At 44.9% G+C, this 23,135-nt stretch overlaps 1 non-coding gene across 1 annotated transcript; it reads right to left on the reverse strand.

The window, feature by feature from the left end:
- Positions 1–18,013: 18,013 nt before the first annotated feature.
- On the reverse strand, positions 18,014–18,100 carry TRNAM-CAU (transfer RNA methionine (anticodon CAU)). Its single transcript is given in 2 exon segments — positions 18,014–18,049; positions 18,063–18,100. It is a non-coding gene; the product is annotated as a tRNA-Met (tRNA).
- Positions 18,101–23,135: the final 5,035 nt, after the last annotated feature.

Consider the following 23,135-nt stretch of genomic DNA (forward strand, 5'->3'; position numbering starts at 1 on the left):
AGTTTCTCACTCGTATCTATGCTTAAGTTTGTCCGAATCATGTTAGCAATTGCCGCATTTTATGAAATCTATTAAATGGATAAACAAAACTGCATTCCTTAATGGATTTATTAAAGAAGAGTTGTATATAATGCAACCAGAAGGTTTTGTCAATCCTAAAGGTGCTCACAAAATATGCAAGCTCCAGCGATCCATCTATGGACTGGTGCAAGCATCTCGGAGTTGGAATATACACTTTGATAAGTTGATCAAAGGATATAGTTTTATACAGACTTGCGGTGAAGCCTGTATTTACAAGAAAGTGAGTGGGAGCACTACAGCATTTCTGATAAGTATATGTGAATGACATATTGTTGATCGGAAATAATGTAGAATTATTCTGCAAAGCATAAAGGAGTGTTTGAAAGGAGTTTTTCAAAGAAAGACCTCGGTGAAGCTGCTTACATATTGAGCATCAAGATCTATAGAGATAGATCAAGACGCTTGATAAGTTTTTTCAATGAGTACATACCTTAACAAGATTTTTAAGTAGTTCAAAATACAATAGTCAAAGAAAGAGTTCTTGCCTGTGTTACAAGGTATGAAATTGAGTAAGACTCAAAGCCCGACCACGGCAGAAGATAGAAAGAGAATGAAAGTCATTCCCTATGCCTTGGCCATAGGTTCTATAAAGTATGCCATGCGATGTACCAAATCTATTGTATACCCTACACTGATTTTGGCAAGGGAGTACAATAGTGATCTAGGAGTAGATCACTGGACAGCGGTCAAAATTATCCTTAGTGGAATAAGGAAATGTTTCTCGATTATGGAAGTGACAAAAGGTTCGTCGTAAAGGGTTACGTCGATGCATGTTTTGACACTAATCTAGATGACTCTAAAGTCTCGGTCTAGATACATATTGAAAGTGGGAGCAATTAGCTAGAGTAGCTCCGTGCAGAGCATTGTAGACATAGAGATTTGCAAAATACTTACGGATCTGAATGTGACAGACCCGTTGGCTAAAATTATCTCACAATCAAAACATGATCACACCTTAGTACTCTTTGGGTGTCAATCACATAGCAATGTGAACTAGATTATTGACTCTAGTAAACCCTTTGAGTGTTAGTCACATAGAGATGTGAACTATAGGTGTTAATCACATGGTGATGTGAATTATTGATGTTAAATCACATGGCGATGTGAACTAGATTATTGACTCTAGTGCAAGTGGGAGACTGAAGGAAATATGCCCTAGAGGAAATAATAAAGTTATTATTTATTTCCTTATATCATGATAAATGTTTATTATTCATGCTAGAATTGTATTAACCGGAAACATAATACATGTGTGAATACATAGACAAACAGAGTGTCACTAGTATGCCTCTACTTGACTAGCTCGTTAATCAAAGATGGTTATGTTTCCTAGCCATAGACATAAATTGTCATTTGATTAACGAGATCACCTCATTAGGAGAATGACGTGATTGACTTGACCCATTCCATTAGCTTAGCACCCGATCGTTTAGTATGTTGCTATTGCTTTCTTCATGACTTATACATGTTCCTCTGACTATGAGATTATGCAACTCCCGTTTACCGGAGGAACACTTTGTGTGCTACCAAACGTCACAACGTAAATGGGTGATTATAAAGGTGCTCTACAGGTGTCTCCAAAGGTACTTGTTGGGTTGGCGTATTTCGAGATTAGGATTTGTCACTCCGATTGTCGGAGAGGTATCTCTGGGCCCACTCGGTAATGCACATCACTATAAGCCTTGCAAGCATTATGACTAATAAGTTAGTTGCGGGATGATGTGTTACGGAACGAGTAAAGAGACTTGCCGGTAACGAGATTGAACTAGGTATCGAGATACCGACGATCGAATCTCGGGCAAGTAACATACTGATGACAAAGGGAACAACGTATGTTGTTATGCGGTCTGACCGATAAAGATCTTCGTAGAATATGTGGGAGCCAATATGGGCATCCAGGTCCCGCTATTGGTTATTGACCGGAGACGTGTCTCGGTCATGTCTACATAGTTCTCGAACCCGTAGGGTCCGCACGCTTAAAGTTACGATGACAGTTTTATTATGAGTTTATGTATATTGATGTACCGAAGGAGTTCGGAGTCCCGGATGAGATCGGGGACATGACGAGGAGTCTCGAAATGGTCGAGACGTAAAGATCGATATATTGGACGACTATATTCGGACTTCGGAAAGGTTCCGAGTGATTCGGGTATTTTTCGGAGTACCGGAGAGTTACGGGAATACGTATTGGGCCTTATTGGGCCATACGGGAAAGAAGAAAAAGGGCCTCAAGGGTGGCCGCACCCCTCCCCTTGGTCTGGTCCGAATTGGACTAGGGAAGGGGAGCGCCCCCTTCCTTCCTTCTCTTTTTCCCTTCCTCTTTTCCTATTCCATATGGGAGGTGGAATCCTACTAGGACTAGGGAGTCCTAGTAGGACTCCACACTTGGTGCGCCCCCTCCTAGGGCCGGCCTCCTCCTCCCTTGCTCCTTTATATATGGGGCAGGGGGGCACCCCAGAGATCCTTGAGATCTTTTAGCCGTGTGCGGTGCCCCCCTCCACCAAATTACACCTCGATAATATCATTGCGGAGCTTAGGCGAAGCCCTGCGTCGGTAGAACATCATCATCGTCACCACGCCGTCGTGCTGACGAAACTCTCCCTCAACACTCGGCTGGATCAGAGTTCGAGGGACGTCATCGAGCTGAACGTGTGTAGAACTCGGAGGTGCCGTGCGTTCGGTACTTGATCGGTCGGATCGTGAAGACGTACGACTACATCAACCGTGTTGTGATAACGCTTCCGCTGTCGGTCTACGAGGGTACGTGGACAACACTCTCCCCTCTCGTTGCTATGCATCACCATGATCTTGCGTGTGCGTAGGAAATTTTTTGAAATTACTACGTTCCCAACAATGACTGGCTATTGCAATGCGGTGAGAAATTTAGAAAAGAAGTTTAAAGAGCTAGAGCTCCACCACATCCCCCGACTGAAGAACCAAGCAGGTGATGACCTGGCAAAGATAGGTTCCAAGCGGGAGCCCATTCCCAGCAATGTGTTCTTGGAGCATCTTCACACTCCATCGGTTCAAGAGGATCCCTTCACAGAAGAGCCCCCGCAGCCTAAGAGTTCTGTTGATCCGACTGAAGTTGAAATCTCTGCAGTGGTCGACTTAATCAAGGAGGTTTTGGTCGTCATTCCTGATTGGACAGTACCATATATTGCATATATTCTCATGAAAGAACTTCCAGAAGATGAAGAGGAGGCACGTCAGATTGTCCGTCAATCCAAAGCTTTTACGGTGATAGGTGGACAGCTCTACAGAGAGAGTGTTACTGGAGTTGCTCAGCGGTGCATCACGCCAGAGGAAGGCCGAATGATTCTCAACGACATCCACTCGGGGACCTGTGGTCACCATGCGTCCTCCCGGACCATTGTGGCCAAAGCATAACGAGCGGGATTCTATTGGCCACGAGCAAATGAAATGGCGAAAGACATAGTCGACAAGTGTGAAAGCTGTCAGTTTTACTCCAACATGTCTCACAAGCTTGCATCAGCCCTGAAGACCAACCCACTCATCTGGCCTTTTGCAGTGTGGGGTTTGGATATGGTTGGACCTCTAAGGACTGGCAGGAGTGGTTTCACTCATCTGCTTGTTACAGTCAACAAATTCACTAAGTGGATCGAAGCCAAACCTATCAAGAACCTCTACTCAAGTACTGCCGTCAGCTTCATCAGAGAATTAACATTCAGATATGGGGTCCCGCACAGCATCATCATGGACAACAGTTCAAACTTTGATTCAGATGAGTTCAGAGCTTTCTGTGCTTCCCAAGGCACTCGGGTCGACTATGCTTCAGTCGCTCACCCGCAGTTGAATGGACAAGCAGAAAGAGCAAATGGTTTGATCCTCCAAGGGCTGAAGCCTAGGTTGATGTGTGACCTCAAACACGTGGCAGATGCCTGGGTGGACGAGTTACCATCACTACTGTGGGGTCTAGGAACAACGCCGAATCGGTCGATTGGTCGGACTCCCTTCTTCATGGTCTATGGAGCTGAATCTGTGTTGCCGTCTGATTTACTCCACAATGCTCCGCGAGTAGAAATTTTCTCAGAAGCAGAAGCAGAACAAGCCCGGCAAGATGTTGTTGATCTTCTGGAAGAGGAAAGAGAGATGGCCCTGATCAGGTCGACCATTTATCAGCAAGACCTCCGTTGATTCCATGATAGAAACGTGAGAGGTCGAGCATTTCAGGAAGGAGACCTCGTGCTCCGAGTGGATCAGCAACGGCCTCACAAGCTTGCTCCTTCCTGGGAAGGCCCCTTCATCATCACCAAAGTACTCCACAATGGAGCGTACCACCTGTACGATGTGCAACACAAGAAAGACGAGCCACGCGCTTGGAATGCGGAGCTGCTCCGCCATTTTTATACTTAAGCATTCAGACTGTTGAGATGTAATAAGAAGTACCTTTCAGTTTATTTATCAAAGACACGGTTTTACAGTCTCCTAAATGATTGTTGTTACTTATACATGTGTTCAAAATCCCCCAGTGGGTGGCTTAGCTGCGAATCCGATTCACCTAAGTTTCAAAAACAAAACCTACCGAGTGAAGAGCAACCCTCTCACTAGGGGGCTTAGCTGCAGTTCTGTACTCGCCTAAGTTTAAAAAATCCTACCGAGTGAAGAGCAAGCCTCTCACTGGGGGGCTTAGCCGCGAATCCGATTCACCTAAGTTTAAAAAAAATCCTACCAAGTGAAGAGCAAGCCTCTCACTCGGGGGCTTAGCCGCGAATCCGATTCGCCTAAGTTTGAAAAAATCCTACCGAGTGAAGAGCAAGCCTCTCACTCGGGGGCTTAGCTGCAGTCCCGTACTCACCTAAGTTTAAAAAATCCCACCGAGTGAAGAGCAACCCTCTCACTCGGGGGCTTAGCTGCAGTTCAGTACTCGCCTAAGTTTAAAAAATCCTACCGAGTGAAAAGCAAGCCTCTCACTCGGGGGCTTAGCCGCGAATCCGATTCGCCTAAGTTTGAAAAAATCCTACCGAGTGAAGAGCAAGCCTCTCACTCGGGGGCTTAGCTGCAGTCCCGTACTCGCCTAAGTTTGAAAAAATCCTACCGAGTGAAGAGCAACCCTCTCACTCGGGGGCTTAGCTGCAGTCCCGTACTCGCCTAAGTTTAAAAAATCCTACCGAGTGATGAGCAACTGATAACCCACAAGTATACGGGATCAATTGTAGCCTCTTTCGATAAGTAAGAGTGTCGAACCCAACGAGGAGCTAAAGGTAGAACAAATATTCCCTCAAGTTCTATCGACCACCGATACAACTCTACGCACGCTTGACGTTCGCTTTACCTAGAACAAGTATGAAACTAGAAGTACTTTGTAGGTGTTTTGGGATAGGTTTGCAAGATAATAAAGAGAGCGTAAATAAAAAGTAGGTGATGTTTAGATAAAGACACAACTAAATTAGTTTTAGTAAAGAGCTTGTTGTCACGAGAAAGTTATTTGTCCCTAGGCAATCGATAACTAGACTGGTAATCATTATTACAGTTTTATTTGAGGGAGAGGCATAAGCTAACATACTTTCTCTACTTGGATCATATGCACTTATGATTGGAACTCCAGCAAGCATCCGCAACTACTAAAGATCATTAAGGTAAAACCCAACCATAGCATTAAAGCATCAAGTCCTCTTTATCCCATACGCAACAACCTACTTACTCGGGTATGTGCTTCTGTCACTCACGCCACCCACCATAAGCAAATCATGAACATATTGCAAACCCTACAGCGGGGATCCCTCATGCTTGCGCGACACGGAGAGCACCATAGGACAGCACCAATAATAAAACATGCAACTCAAACCAATCTTGATCATCAAATAACCCATAGGACAAAACGGATCTACTCAAACATCATAGGATAGCCATACATCATTGGGAAATAATATATAGCGTTGAGCACCAAGTTTAAGTAGAGAGTACAGCAGGTAAAAGAAGGGTTACACCACTTCATAGATGGGGGAAGAGTTGGTGATGATGGCGGTGAAGTTGTTGGTGAAGATTGCGGTGATGATGATGGCCCCGGCGGCGTTCCGGCGCCACCGGAAGCAAGGGGGAGAGGGCCCCCCTTCTTCTTCTTCCTTGACCTCCTCCCTAGATGGGAGAAGGGTTTCCCCTCTGTTCCTTGGTCTCCATGGCATGGGAGGGGCGAGAGCCCCTCCGAGATTGGATCTGTCTCTCTGTCTCTCTCTGTTTCTGCGTTCTCCTCTGCCCTGGCACCGTTTCTTTTATATTTGGAGATCCGTAACTCCGATTGGATTTAAACCTTCGCCCAGATCTTTTTCCAAAAATTAGCTTTCTTGCGGCCAAAGTAGAGCATCAACCGCCTTACGGGTGGCCCATGAGGGTCAGGGGCGCGCCTGCCTGGAGTGGGCGTGGGCCCCACCCTCGTGGCCACCTCGGGCACCGTCTCGTGTTGATTTTACTTCCCAAAAATCACAAATATTCCAAAATAATTCTCCGTCCGTTTTATCCCGTTTGGACTCCGTTTGATATGGGGTTTCTGTGAAACATAAAACATGCAACAAACAGGAACTGGCACTGGGCACTGGATCAATATGTTAGTCCCAAAAATAGTATAAAAAGTTGCCAAAAGTATATGAAAGTTGAATAATAGTGGCATGGAACAATCAAAAATTATAGATACGACGGAGACGTATCAGCATCCCCAAGCTTAATTCCTGCTCGTCCTCGAGTAGGTAAATGATAAAAAAGATAATTTTTGATGTGGAATGCTACCTAGCATAATCTTGATCATGTATCTAATCATGGCATGAATATTAAGATACGAGTGATTCAAAGCAATAGTCTATCATTTGACATAAAAACAATAATACTTCAAGCCTACTAATAAAGCAATCATGTCTTTTGAAAATAACAAGGCCAAAGAAAGTTATCCCTACAAAATCATATAGTCTGGCTATGCTCCATCTTCACCACACAAAATATTCAAATCATGCACAACCCCGATGACAAGCCAAGCAATTGTTTCATACTTTTGATGTTCTCAAACCTTTTCAACTTTCACGCAATACATGAGTGTGAGCCATGGACATAGCACTATAGGTGGAATAGAATATGATGGTGGAGGTTGTGTGGAGAAGACAAAAAGGAGAAAGTCTCACATCGACGCGGCTAATCAACGGGCTATGGAGATGCCCATCAATTGATGTCAATGTGAGGAGTAGGGATTGCCATGCAACGGATGCACTAGAGCTATAAGTGTATGAAAGCTCAAACTGAAACTAAGTGGGTGTGCATCCAACTTGCTTGCTCATGAAGACCTCGGGCATTTGAGGAAGCCCATCATCGGAATATACAAGCCAAGTTCTATAATGAAAATTCCCACTAGTATATGAAAGTGATAACTCAAGAGACTCTCTATATGAAGAGCATGGTGCTACTCTGAAGCACAAGTGTGGTAAAAGGATAGTAACATTGCCCCTTCTCTCTTTTTCTCTCTTTTTTTATTTTCTTTATTTTTATTTTTATTTTTTGGTGGGCTTCTTTGGCCTCTCTTTTTTATTTGGGCTTCTTTGGCCTCTTTTATTTTTTTGATAAAGTCCGGAGTCTCATCCCGACTTGTGGGGGAATCATAGTCTCCATCATCCTTTCCTCACTGGGGCAATGCTCTAATAATGATGATCATCACACTTTTATTTACTTACAACTCAATATTACAACTCGATATCTAGAACAAAGATATGACTCTATATGAATGCCTCCGGAGGTGTACCGGGATGTGCAATGATCTAGCGTAGCAATGACATCAAAAAACGGACAAGCCATGAAAACATCATGCTAGCTATCTTACGATCATGCAAAGCAATATGACAATAAATGCTCAAGTCATGTATATGATGATGATGGAAGTTGCATGGCAATATATCTCGGAATGGCTATGGAAATGCCATGATAGGTAGGTATGGTGGCTGTTTTGAGGAAGATATAATGAGGCTTATGTGTGACAGAGCGTATCATATCACGGGGTTTGGATGCACCGGCGAAGTTTGCACCAACTCTCTAGGTGAGAAAGGGCAATGCACGGTACCGAAGAGGCTAGCAATGATGGAAGGGTGAAAGTGCGTATAATCCATGGACTTAACATTAGTCATAAAGAACTCACATACTTATTGCAAAAATCTATTAGTCATCGAAACAAAGTACTACGCGCATGCTCCTAGGGGGATAGATTGGTAGAAAAAGACCATCGCTCGTCCCCGACCGCCACTCATAAGGAAGACAATCAATAAATAAGTCATGCTCCGACTTCATCACATAACGGTTCACCATACGTGCATGCTACGGGAATCACAAACCTCAACACAAGTATTTCTACAATCCACAACTACTCACTAGCATGACTCTAATATCACCATCTTTATATCGCAAAACTATTGCAAGGAATCAAACATATCATATTCAGTGATCTACAAGTTTTATGTAGGATTTTATGACTAACCATGTGAATGACCAGTTCCTGTCATCTCTCTAAATAGATATAAGTGAAGCAAGAGAGTTTAATTCTTTCTACAAAATATATGCCCATGCTCTAACAAATATAAGTGAAGCAAAAGAGCATTCTACAAATGGCGGTTGTCTAAGTGAAGAGAAACAGGCAATCCAAACTTCAAATGATATAAGTGAAGCACATGAAGCATTCTATAAAGCCATACTCAAAAGATTTAAGTGAAGTGCAAAGAGCATTCTATAAATCAACCAAGGACTATCTCATACCAGCATGGTGCACAAAAGAAAAATGAAAAGTAAAGCAAAAGACGCTCCAAGATTTGCACATATCGCATGAACGAAACGAATCCGAAAACATACTGATACTTGTTGAAGAAAGAGGGGATGCCTTCCGGGGCATCCCCAAGCTTAGACGCTTGAGTCTCCTTGAATATTTACTTGGGGTGCCTCGGGCATCCCCAAGCTTGAGCTCTTGCCTCTCTTCCTTCTTCTCACATCGAGACCTTCTCGATCATCGAACACTTCATCCACACAAAACTTCAACAGAAAACTCGGTAAGATCCGTTAGTATAATAAAGCAAATCACTACTCTAAGTACTATTGAAAACCAATTCATATTTTGCTTTTGCATTGTGTCTACTGTAATATAACTTTTTCATGGCTTAATCCACTGATATAAATCGATAGTTTCATCAAAACAAGCAAACTATGCATCAAAAACAGAATCTGTCTAAAACAGAACAGTCTGTAATAATCTGAACATTCACCATACTTCTGATACTTGAAAAATTCTGCCAAAATTAGGAAAAATAAAAAATTTGTATAGAAGGACAGTGCAAAATTAATCAGAACCATTTGACGTTCCAGTAAAGAATGTAAAATCGCGCACTACAGCCAAAGTTTCTGTCCTGCACCGTACAAACCAGCAAGCATTGTAAACATCCTAAAGGCAAACCTTGGCACATTATTTTTATTTCTAAACTTTATAAAAGCACACAAAAGAAATAAATGACTCTCTAAAACTTCCGGGTTGTCTCCCTGCAGCGCTTTCTTTAAAGCCATTAAGCTAGGCATATAGTGCTCAAGTAGTGTCCACCCGGATCCCAAGTATATCAAAGCTAATTTTAATTAACAATGATTTGTAATTTAGTAGTGAGCACAAAGTAACATATATTATGTAATGACGAAGTCTAACTCTCTTCCTATGCATCGGCATGTCATAAAAGAACAATTCATGCACACCTAGTAAAGGCCAATGCATAGTATAAACAGTTTCTTGCAATTTTATCGTGTTGGAAACATAGAGAGGTGGAGATATAGTTCCTCTCTCATAATAATTGCAAGTAGTAGCAGCAAGCACATGCATATTATATTCATCAAAATCATCATGTGCAACGGTAAAAGGCAACTCATCAATATAATCCTTAATAAAAGCAAACTTCTCCGATATAGTGTAGTCGGGAGAATTCAAAAAGATAATAGGACTATCATGTGTGGGTGCAATAGCAACAATTTCATTTTTAACATAAGGAACTATAGCAAGTTCATCTCCATAATCATAAATCATATTGGCATCTTGGCCACAAGCATAGCAAGCATCATCAAAAGGGATATTTCAAGAGAATCAACGGGATCATAACAATCATCATAGCATTCATCCTTCGGTAAGCACGAAGGGAAATTAAACAATGTATGAGTTGAAGAGTTACTCTCATTAGAAGGTGGGCATGGGTAGCTAATCCGCTCTTCCTCCATTTGTTCTTCGCTCTCCTCATCATCTTTTTCATCCAATGAGCTCACAGTTTCATCAATTTCTTCTTCCACAGACTCCTGCAAAATATTAGTCTCTTCTTGGACAGTGGAGTAGTCCTCAATATATGGTTCAACATAGGTATTAGAAGCATAATTATCATAGCAATATTTAAGTATGGCAAAATTTTCAGATTTGTAAAGAGTAGCATCATACTTTTCAATCAAAGAAGCAATTTCATAAGCACCCTTAAAAGCAACAAATTCTTCAATTTGTTGAACATCATAGTAATTATAAACACCCTTAGCATAAGAAGATACGATTCCATTATCACTAAACTCACATTGGTAGGGAAGGTGTTTCTTAGGGTTTTTAGAACAACAAGTAAAATCATATATATAACATAAATTCCAAGCATAGCATTGCAAACGATGAATTTGACCCAGCAAAAGTTTCCCTTTTTCAGATATACGGTGTCGCACATAACAAGCATGCTCATCTAAAGATTTGCCCTCAACTAAGCTAGTTGGGGTTTCAGCACGAGCACATAGGGATCGAAGATGATCCAAGTAATAAGCTTTAGGAGTGTGATAGATTTTGAGTGGTTCTTCAACCATTGGTTCAGTAGGTACAACTAATTTTTTTGGTATTATGCGTTTCCTACCCATAACTAAAGATAGAAAACAACTAAGAACAGCAAATAAAAATTACTTAGTGATAAAGCAAACAAGCACACACGAGAATATTCACCCCACGCTATTGCTCCCCGGCAACGGCGCCAGAAAAAGGTCTTGATAACCCACAAGTATAGGGGATCAATTGTAGGCTCTTTCGATAAGTAAGAGTGTCGAACCCAACGAGGAGCTAAAGGTAGAACAAATATTCCCTCAAGTTCTATCGACCACCGATACAACTCTACGCACGCTTGACGTTCGCTTTACCTAGAACAAGTATGAAACTAGAAGTACTTTGTAGGTGTTTTGGGATAGGTTTGCAAGATAATAAAGAGAGCGTAAATAAAAAGTAGGGGCTGTTTAGATAAAGACACAACTAAATTAGTTTTAGTAAAGAGGTTGTTGTCACGAGAAAGTTATTTGTCCCTCGGCAATCGATAACTAGACTGGTAATCATTATTACAGTTTTATTTGAGGGAGAGGCATAAGCTAACATACTTTCTCTACTTGGATCATATGCACTTATGATTCAAACTCTAGCAAGTGTCCGCAACTACTAAAGATCATTAAGGTAAAACCCAACCATAGCATTAAAGCATCAAGTCCTCTTTATCCCATACGCAACAACCTACTTACTCGGGTTTGTGCTTCTGTCACTCACGCCACCCACCATAAGCAAATCATGAACATATGGCAAACCCTACAGCGGGGATCCCTCACGCTTGTGCGACACGGAGAGCACCATAGGACAGCACCAATAATAAAACATGCAACTCAAACCAATCTTGATCATCAAATAACCCATAGGACAAAACGGATCTACTCAAACATCATAGGATAGCCGTACATCATTGGGAAATAATATATAGCGTTGAGCACCATGTTTAAGTAGAGAGTACAGCGGGTAAAAGAAGGGTTACACCGCTGCATAGAGGGGGGAAGAGTTGGTGATGATGGCGGTGAAGTTGTTGGTGAAGATTGCGGTGATGATGATGGCCCCGACGGCGTTCCGGCGCCACCGGAAGCAAGGGGGATAGGGCCCCCTTCTTCTTCTTCTTCCTTGACCTCCTCCTTAGATGGGAGAAGGGTTTCCCCTCTGGTCCTTTGTCTCCATGGCATGGGAGGGGCGAGAGCCCCTCCGAAATTGGATCTGTCTCTCTCTATTTCTGCGTTCTCCTCTGCCCTGGCACCGTTTCTTTTATATTTGGAGATCCGTAACTCTTATTGGATTGAAACCTTCGCCCAGATCTTTTTCCAAAAATTAGCTTTCTTGCGGCCAAAGTAGAGCATCAACCGCCTTACCGGTGGCCCACGAGGGTCAGGGGCGCGCCTGCCTGGAGTGGGCGTGGGCCCCACCCTCGTGGCCACCTCGGGCACTGTCTCGCGTTGATTTTACTTCCCAAAAATCACAAATATTCCAAAATAATTCTCCGTCCGTTTTTATCCCGTTTGGACTCCGTTTGATATGGGGTTTCTGCGAAACATAAAACATGCAACAAACAGGAACTGGCACTGGGCACTGGATCAATATGTTAGTCCCAAAAATAGTATAAAAAGTTGCCAAAAGTATATGAAAGTTGAATAATATTGGCATGGAACAATCAAAAATTATAGATACGACGGAGACGTATCAGCAACCCTCTCACTCGGGGGCTTAGCTGCAGTCCCGTACTCGCCTAGGTTTGAAAAAATCCCACCGAGTGAAGAGCAACCCTCTCACTCGGAGGCTTAGCTGCAGTCCTGTACTCGCCTAAGTTTAAAAAATTCTACCGAGTGATGAGCAACCCTCTCAGTCGGGGGCTTAGCTGCAGTCTTGTACTCGCCTAAGTTTGAAAAAATCCCACCGAGTGAAGAGCAACCCTCTCACTCGGGGGCTTAGCTGCAATTCCGTACTCGCCTAAGTTTGAAACACGTTCCGAGTGAAGAACGATCTTCTCACTCGGGGACTTGGCCACACACTCCATCCTGATCCGCAAGGACGACGAGGTGCAGGTCGACTACGACCTTCTCCTCAGAGCTGCGCCGCAAGTACAATATGCGCTCCATCCTGATCCGCAAGGACGACGAGGTGCAGGTCGACTACGACCTTCTCCTCAGAGCTGCGCTGCAAGTACAATGTGCGCTCCATTAGGATCCGCAAGGACGACGAGGTGCAGGTCGTCCGCGACCCCCTCCTCAGAGTTGCATCACAAGAACAAAAGTCTGTTCCGGGTGAGGATACAAGTTCCACTCGGAAATAAAGACAAACATATTTAAGGAAAAACCAAGTTCAGATAAATCCCACGAGGTTCCGGACCGCAGATTAAAGTACTCGGGCAGCAGGCCCAAAGGAGTTTAACGATTACAAAACCACTCGGCATACCGAGGCAAATTTAGTCGGATCATAAAAGTTTGTTCAATCCGCAATAGGGGGACTGGCAGGCTCGACAAACTCATCCATGTCGATTCCATCTGCAATTCGAGGGGCAGCAGTAATAAAAGTCTCCATGAAAGACTGGAAGTCAAGCTTCTTGGTGTTGGCAACCTTGATCGCTGCTAGCTTCTCTTCTCTGGCTTCCTTGCAGTGGACGCGAACCAGAGACAGAGCCACATCAGCACCACACTGGCAGAAGACTTCTTCCATTCCTGCACTTGACTGGGGATCTCATTGAGTCGAGTCATCAGAGACTCCAGGTCATTCTGGAGCGTCGCCCTTGGCCAGAGCGTTGTGTCGATCCGCGACACCGCAACCTTCAGTCGAGCGAGGTAGTCGATGACGCTAGCAAGACGAGATTCCAGTCGGAGCACGTTCATGGCAGCTTCATCCTTAACAGGGGAGAGGATGGGGTCCAAGATCGTCTCAATCCGCCCAGTCTCTTCCTCGAAGTTCTGGCAGAATTCTGCACACACAATAAAACGATGAGTCAACAGCTATATAACGAGTCGACAACAGCAAGGCAGTCGTACAAGGAAGAGTACCTTCAAGCATAAGGAATAACTTCTTGGCGAGTCCTCCCAGATAATTCTCCAGCTCGTCTCTCTTGCGGGCAATGTATTCCACTTTGTTGGTCAGGGTCCTTTTGTCCTTCTTCAGTCGAGTCACCTCCCTGTTGGCTTCATCAAGGGCAGCCTTCAACTTGGTGTTCTCTTCCTCCAGTTTTCCGACTGAGGCCAGCTTCTGGTCGGCGAGTGCCGTTTTCTCTTCTGCTGTTTTCTGTGCGGCTGCAAGGTCAAGATCCTTCTTCGCCAAAGCCTGGTTCATTTTCTCTGAAAGAAATAACGCTCGGTTCAGAGAAAGGAAATAACACTCAGTTCAGAAAAGAGTCAGTTGACAAGTTTTTTGATACCAACAACATCATCCTTAGCCTTCCGCAAGTTCTCCTTGGCCAACTCCACATCAAGATTGGGCTGGATCTGCTTCTGCTCCAAGTCAACAAACCGAGCTCCAAGATCACAAGATCTCTATGGCCAGAAGACAGTCAGTCGACAGATACAAAGTTTGGTTGATTATCAGGCAATAAAGTTCAAATTTAAAAAAAGTTCTAAGACTACTGCCGAATCAAACATTCAACAGTAGTCTCGGGGACTACACCCAGTGGGTGCACTTAGCGTGCCCCCACTGGTCCTGGTTCCACTCGACATGGTCCGTCCAGACCGAGTGGAAGAATGTTTAAAAAAGAAAGACAACAGTTATTCTCAGACCACAACCGACTGCCCGCAGTCGACTGCGGTCTCGGGGACTACACCCAGTGGATGCACTCAGCATGCCCCCACTGGTCCTGGTTCCACTCGACATGGTCCGCCTAGACCGAGTGGAAGAACTGAAGAACAAGACATTTTTTGTCAAGACCCCCGCCGAATCACACATTCGACGGCGGCCTCAGGGACTACACCTAATGGGTGCACTCTGCGTGCCCCCCACTAGTTCAAAGATACAATCGACACAAAGCAGTCGACTCAAGTGATAGAATTACTCAGCGAAAAATTAAAACACCCAGTGGGTGTACAGATGCAAGGTGCAGACTAGCAAGTAGAAGTACAACAAAGGTTTTCAGGTAGCATATCCTAACAGAACAAGCGACAAGTTAGAAGATCAGTCGGAAATCAGCTAACCTGGACATTGGCCTGGAGTGCTGAGCTGGCGTCATAGGCAGCTTGACTGGCCTCGCGCACCACTTTCATCTGCTCCATCATAAGGCCCGCCTGGCGTATAGCTTCCTTGTGGCGCTCACTTGGTCCTCTGGGACATGATGGGTGGTGAAAAGTGAAGACGGCGGATCAGCCGTAGCAGCAGATGAACCAGGGGCCTATGCAGTCGACGCTGAAGGCTGTGCACTCGACAATGGAACGGCAAAAGTAACAGAAGCCCGGTTGAGGTCTCTGGACTGCTGAATCACTGGTTCCGCCGCCGGCGTCGACTGGGGCGTCTTGTTAGTTGATGCTTTCCTGCCCGAAGTCCTGCTCCTCCTTCCCATGGGTCTCAGTGGCACATCTTCGTCGTTGTCTGGAAGTTCAATAACATTGGGCGGAGCTGCAAAGGAATCAATCGCAAGAGTTCAGTCGACCGTCAAAATGGCTGATAAAGTAAAGACAAAATGACAAGAGTTATACCCGCGTTGGAGGTGGCTGCATCTTCCATCTCTTCTTCATCATCATCTTTATAGACAGAAGTCTTGGAGGTAGCAGCACTGTAAATTTCAAAATTCACTCGGTCAGAACAGGAAAGTGAGTCGACCAAAGATCAAGTCGTGCAAAACTAAGAGGTCGAACTCAAGGATTACCCAGAAGCGATGGGGACGGCCACTTTGATCTTGGGTAAGGCCTTCCGGGGCTTTGACGACGCGACTTTGGGCTGCTTCGGAGCTTTCTCAGTTGGCACAGGAGAAGATGTTCGAGTGCGCTTTGAGATCTGACCAGTCGGAGCGGTCGCCTTGCCACGAACACTCGCTGGGTCTTGCCTCTGCTTGGAGCGTCTTTCTGAGCGAGGTGGAGACTCGACTTCCTCACCATCGCTTGAGTCTTCGCTCTCCTCGTCGTCTCTCCCATCAGATTGCCAGTCGCCGCTCTCGCCTCCGCTCACCTCTCCCTCCTGCTCCTGCTCCTGCACCTGCTCTCCGTTGGGCATTGAGTACATCTCAGTATAAATCTGCAAGGCACGAGATTGAACGGATATCAGTCAGTTTCGAGAACAAATACATGTCAGAACAAAGAAACACTCGGAAGGAAAGAGTCAGACCTTGTCTGGTTCGTTGGTGTTGTCGAATGGAGGGATCCTCCTAGACCCCCTGGGGTTGTCCTTGTTGCCAGTGATGCCCTGCAGCCACTGCGCCACCGTCTCCTCGTCTACTTCCTCCGGGTGGATCCGAGTGCTGTCATCGATACCCGAGTACATCCACATTGGATGATCGCGGGCTTGGAGTGGCTGGATGCGTCGACTGAGAAACACCTCTAACAAGTCCATGCCAGTCACACCATCGCGGACAAGTTAGACTACTCGCTCAACCAACATATTCACCTCCACTTTCTCAGCTGGAGTCGCTTTCAAGGTAGAAGGCTTCTCTACTCGCTCCATGGAAAACGGCGGAAGGCCAGTCGACTGACCAGGGGTCGGTTGGTCCTTGCAATAGAACCAGGTCGCCTGCCACCCTCTGACCGAATCAGGAAGAATCATAGCAGGGAAAGTACTTTTACTCCTCATCTGGATCCCTAGACCTCCGCACATCTGGATCACATGCGTCCTCCGTAGTCTTTTTGGGGGAACTCTTTTTGAATTCCCTTGTTTTTTAACAAAATAAGTTAAAATTCTCTAAAATTGTAGGTGATATGTCAATGTAGGCTAGTCCTTTTATGGACAAAAAAAGGACTCCTTGCGTAAATACTAAAAAAAAATACATACCAGCAGCCAGCAGGTCGGCGTTTTTTACGTGAAAAGGAGAAAGCATAGGAAGGGAAAACATTCCCAAACACCCATGCCCCACCAGGCAACCTAACCTACTGGACCGTCGTCCATGCGCGGCGCACCTGCTATTCATTCCCGAGCCAAACTAGCTACGCAGTAGGAGTGCCCCCTACAAGAATAGCCATTTCCCTTTTCCCAGGATTAGCACCAAGAATACATTGAACTACGTACACAATCATTGCCCGACCGTATATCTCCTGTCCCATCTTCGGAATGGGAGCAAACAGCGAGGAATTAGGCCACCGATCCCCCGCCCGAAAAGCGAGAGCGCCCGACCACACATCGCCAGCACCTTGGCTGGCATCTGATCGGGGAGCAGTGCCAGGTTCAGCGAGAGATCGTCGTCCGTCCCCATCCACCTGGCCTAGCAAAGCTTATCGTATCGTGGCCTCCATCCAGCTCAGGACACCGGGATATGGACAGGCGCCGCGGAATCATTTCCCGGCGGGCCTAATCATGCCCCGCCGATTATACTACCTCCACAGCCCATCAGCGGATCCTCTACCGACGAACTACTGGCAGGAGTACGCAGAATAATCAATCAAGATACGGAGCCGGTCAGTAGGGGTACGAGACGAGTAGCCGCTGATTGATTGACCGCCGCTGGCCGAGCTATCATTCATCTCGTACGTACTAGTACCAGTAGTAGGTAATGTATATGTACGTACGTGGTGCGTCGCGTACGTAGGCACCGGAGGGCGAACGAAGGCGCGGCGCTCATGGTGTGGGCGGCTGTTTGTTGGGTGGTCGCCGTCCGTCGGAGGCCATGCATGTGACCCACAGGGGCTTGATGAGGCTGGGTCAGCCGTGGATTGGATTGACCCCGGCGACCGGAGGTGGTGCCGCGGTGCACGACGGCGACGGGTTATAAAAACCTGGGTGTCTGCGTATGTCTGTCCGTGTGGAATGTTTTGGAGGTTGAGCTGAAAATTAATCGGTGCGGGTGAGGCTCTGACGTGCATGTGCAAAACGTCCGGGACCATGTGGTGTGTTTCGGATCTCTGCAGCTGGGCGGTAGATTAACGAGAGAGCACGCCCGCTGAGCTGAACCGAACATGAGATCTGAGAAAAGTGGGATGCGATATAAAAAAAAAATGGGGTGAGAGAGGCTCGAACTCTCGACCTCAGGATCACTCGCTTTAGCTATGAGACCTACGCGCTAGCCAACTGCGCCACCACCCCGTTGTTCTTAGAATCCAAAACTAAACGTATTTAACTTGTTGGGACAGAGGAATAGAACTTCTCGCGCGTGGGATAGCCGCGACCTGACCTCCAAGACGTGGTACCCGTGACAAATGCAGCTTCGTACACCGTTCCGTCAGAATCTACTTTTCGAAAAAGAAGGATATATCTGCTTTGACGTGGCCAAAACGGGTGAGTGAACGAACGGAACCTCAAAAGGGGGGGAGAAATTCGACAACAATCTCCACAACGAATGCACTGGATCAAAATGATGCCGACCTTTTTATTCCCCAGCGCCTGTTTGCTAGCACAACCCTTTTTTTTTTTTTTTGCGAATATTGTTAGCACAACATTGGATGGCCTTATTGTGCGAGGGCTGAATGTTCCCTTCACGTTTTTTCTTTTCTTTTAGCGGATAACAATGTCCCCTTCAGGTGGTGGTTGTTGGAACCACGCGCGGGAGCTATATCTCGCATTAGGCCAGATAGAAGGATCTCTCGCGCCGAGCACTATAGAGATAGGCTGACCCTTTAGCACTCACGCGTGAGGAAAGAAAAAAAGTAGAGAAAAGGGATCGCGCGGAGATTTGATCCTAAGACCTTCTCATGCCAACGTAGCGGGGCTTGCTAATACCCCATCATTGAGTTCATGTTATACTACTTGGCGCGAACCACTTGAAAAGAGGGATTTCTTCCTTTTTCTTCCGTTTCATTCGGTATTCTCCGGGTTTTTCTCTTCTTCTGTTTTTTTTCATTATTTCATTCTTTTTGCGTTTGTTTCTTCGGTTTTATTTTTATTTTATTTTTGCATTGGTTTATTTTGTTTCTTTATATATATATTTTTGGGTTTTCTTTGCTTCTTTTGGTTTTCATTATATATTTTTGTATTTTTCAAACACATGTTTAACATTTTTACAATAAATTTAGGACGACGATAACTACCACACGTGTGGGCGTTGAGGGGGTCTTGCCGCACATCCCGTGTGGTATCTACACGAGACAGCCCACACACCTACGTGTGGGCAAAACGGATAACCACCGCACGTCCGGTGTCCCACCTTGCGGCCAGCACGTCCGGCGTCCCACCTCCCGGCCCGCACGCTCCTCCATCCCCACAAAACTGGTGCGGGTCCCCCCGCGAGAGAGTCGCCACCCGCCCCACCCTAAACCTCGCCTAACCCGTCTTCGATCTCCCACCTCCAGATCGGCTCCTTCCCCTACCTCCCTCCTCGTGTTTCCAAAATTGCCATGGGAAATCCTAGCGCCGCCTAGCCAAAAAACATGGGTGATACTAGTAAACATGGCAAACTGCGCCAGGAGTAAATGCGAGTGCCTCACAATCAGGACAACAACATCGGACGAAAGAGAATGCAGATCAAGGTAAGGTATGAAGAAAGAACATCATATTATGAAACAGGGAAACTTACTAAAAATGACATTTGCAGCAACTGCGTGTAGCGCATGGCAACAACTAACAATGGGAAACCTGCCATCAACGTATTATGCAGGTGAGAATAAAAAATGAGAAAGTAAATGGTTAATGAATGCATTTTCCATCCCAAGGCAACAACAACTGCCACATGAATGGTCAAGGGGACAAAAATAACTTGTGTATTCAGAATGAATTGCCATGTGTTGATGGTCTAGCAGTTGCCAAGCAATGGCAAATTCAGTTGCCATGATGTGGTACCTACATTTGCCATGTTGTGGTAACTACATTTGCCATCATGTTTCACTACTCTTGCCATCATGTGGCAACTGCAGTTTCCATCATTGATCATGTTTCAGTTGCCATCAATGGTTATAAGAAGTTGCCATGTATGCATAATTACAGTTGCCATGTTGTGATAACTGCAGTTGCCATCATATTTGTAGGGATACTGCCATTATGTGGCAACTGTAGTTTCCATTACTGATAAAAATGTGTAGTTGCCATAACTGCTTACTTGCAGTTGCCATGCAAGCATAACTACATTTGCCATGATGAAATAACAGCTACAATTGCCATGCATGCAGGAGGTTCAACTTTAGACACAAACAACGAAAAACCAACCTCCTTCGCATGTTTATTGGCACCAGCCACAACGTTTCGTGGGGTTGGGTCCACAAAGTCATCGTCATCGTCATCGTCGTCCTGACGGATGCGAACCATTATGCTGTAACAGACAACAAATACACATTAGTGGATACTCATAAAACATGGTACATTTGCCGTGAGCACCAGCAAAAAGTCTGGCAATTGATAATTTTCATCATCGCAGTGAAAATTGCCATGGTTCAAAAGATGACAAACAAGGCTTAAGTATGAACATTTGCAAAAATGAACTACATAGTTGCCATAAGTTACAAAAACAGAATGGCAACCACAAAGGGTGGGTATATGTTATTATTTGCCATGTACTGACAAACCCCATGGCATCTAATGTACTGTAATCAGATATTGAGTGGCCATCTGTTAGGGAAACAGAATGACAACAAAGTAAATAAACATGCTCGAATATCATGTTGTTGTATGCCGACAAACACCATGGCAACTAATTTAACTTGGGACAAAAATTGACTTGCCACCAGTACACACACAGACAAACATGCAGTTGCCATTCTGGTAGGTAAACAGAACGACAAAAGTACAGTGATGGAAATGTTTAGATACCAGTTGCCATGTGTCGGCAAACACCGCATCAACTAGTTTAAAATGAAAATGAACTACATAGTTGTCATATGTTACAAAAAAACAGAATGGCAACCACAAAAGGTGGGTATCTTTTATTATTTGCCATGTCCTGACAAACACCATGGCAGTTAATGTACTGAAATCACCTATTGAGTTGCCATCTGTTAGGAAAACAGAATTGCAACAAAGTAAACAAACACGTTAGAAAGAACAGAAACGCCATGAACATACAATGCCTGATGGCAAACAACACAATTGAGGTTCAGCCTACAAAAGACATGGCAAAAAAATCTTGGTGTAAAAGAGGGAGTTGCCACCTGCTAACTAAAATACAGTAGACAATTGCCATGTAGCACTACAAAAGCAAGACAAATAATATACTAGGTAACAAAGGGAGTTGCCACCTGCAAACTAAAATAAGTAGGCAAATTGCCATGTAACGCTTGAAATGCATGGCAAATAATATCTTAGGGTAAAGTGGGAGTTGCCATATGCTCCTAAGCACAATAGGCAGCTAAGCACTAAATAAAGACATGGCAAATAATATCTTGGGGTAAAGAGATAGTTGCCATCTGCTTAAAATCACAGTAGGCAATTGCCCCTGTATCACTGCAGAAACATGGCGAAAAATGACAGTTTGGGTTAAAGAGATAGTTGCCATCTACTAACTAAACAGTGTGGCAAATTGTAGCTAAGCCAGTAGATTCAAGTTGACCTATTTGCACATAACAACATGGCAACTAAGTGAGTTTCATGAAACAACCAACTGCCATTATCCTACAGACGAAATGCACATTCCACATGGCAATGCAAATCTAGGGTTCTTGCCAAAATCTCAGGCCTGGATTTCAATCATAACACCACCCCTAAAAACAGCGAACCACTGCCTACGAGGCCATCAGATGAAGAAAACAGGGAATGAATTGGCGCGGAACGGGCGAGCCTCGCCAGCGTGACTTCCCACCGCCGCGACAACGGAACTTGCTAATGCTGGCCTAATGGCACACCGGCGACTCCTCGCCGATGGGGAGCACTCGGGCGCTCCGTAATCCACTCGAATCTCAATGGATTCGAAGCAGAAGAAACAGGGGAGGGGAGGCAGATTGAGACCAACCGAAGCACCGTTACCTCTGCGCGGTGAAGGCTCCGGCGACGACGCTCCGGTTGCTTGAGCTCCAGCAACGGCTACGAGTCCCCGCGACACTTCCGTCGCCGCCTCTCCTCTGCTACGCCATGGAATCATCTCTGCTCCGTCCAGGACCCGCTGTTGCTCTCAAATGCGGGAGTTGAGTGGGGGAATGGGAAGAGGATTCGGGCGGGGTGGGAAAAACTGCGGGGAAGAGGAGACGGGGGAGAGGAGGAAGAGGAGTTGTACGGGGCGTGCGGGCGCGGTGGTAGTTCTGCCGCACACCGGGGTAGCAACCGCAAGCTCTGTGTGTGCAAAAGGGCGTCCGGGCGAACCGTGAAATGCCCACACACCAGACGATGCCTACGTGGCTCACAAAAATCACCAGACGTTGTCAAGATTCGTGCATAACTGAATGAACGTAGACCGACGCGTGTGGGCGAGTTGCAAATCTGCCACACGTGTGGGCGTTAGTGTTTCCGTAAATTTAATACTTTTAACACATGGGCAATATTTTTACTATACGCATTTTAAACATTTTTCAAATGCTTGATTAACATTTTTCAAATACAAGATTAACATTTTTAATATTTTTTTAGCATAATATGGTAGGGAAGGCCCCTACATTTTCTATTAATATGTGAATGTACAAGATGGTGTTACATGGGTGAAACTGAAAAGACATGTTTATATAAAGTCTAGCCACTCTTGCATTCCATCCTTGAGCCCAGGTTTGGCTTTCAACGTCACTATTTGGAAATAGCTTTTGAATGCAAACAAACATTGGTTCATATTTAACTGCTTGTTATCAAGTATGATTCCATTTCTATGGTTCCATATGCTCCAGCATCCTGTGATAACAACTTCCTTAAAATGGTTGCAATTTTGTCCGTGTTTCGCATCCATCAGTAGACCTATGATGTCATAGTCAGTGTTCCATGTGATTCCCAAAGCCATCCAAAAGTTTTGACTGGCATCGCAACTAAAGAATAGATGTTTTAATTTCTCACCTATGATGTGATTGTCAGTTTTCACCACATAGTACACAGCTGTAGTTTGGTAGATGGAAGTTCTTTCAACATTTTTTCTATACACACTTTTAAACTTTTCAAAGGCTTGATTAACATTTTCCAAATAAAAGAGTAACATTTTTAAATACATGGTCAATATTTTTTCTATGCACATTTAACTTTTCTCAAAAGCTCGATTAACATTTTTTAAATGCAATATTAACAT

This window comes from Aegilops tauschii, chromosome 2 (assembly GCF_002575655.3).
Source record: "Aegilops tauschii subsp. strangulata cultivar AL8/78 chromosome 2, Aet v6.0, whole genome shotgun sequence".
Classification (NCBI taxonomy): domain Eukaryota; kingdom Viridiplantae; phylum Streptophyta; class Magnoliopsida; order Poales; family Poaceae; genus Aegilops; species Aegilops tauschii.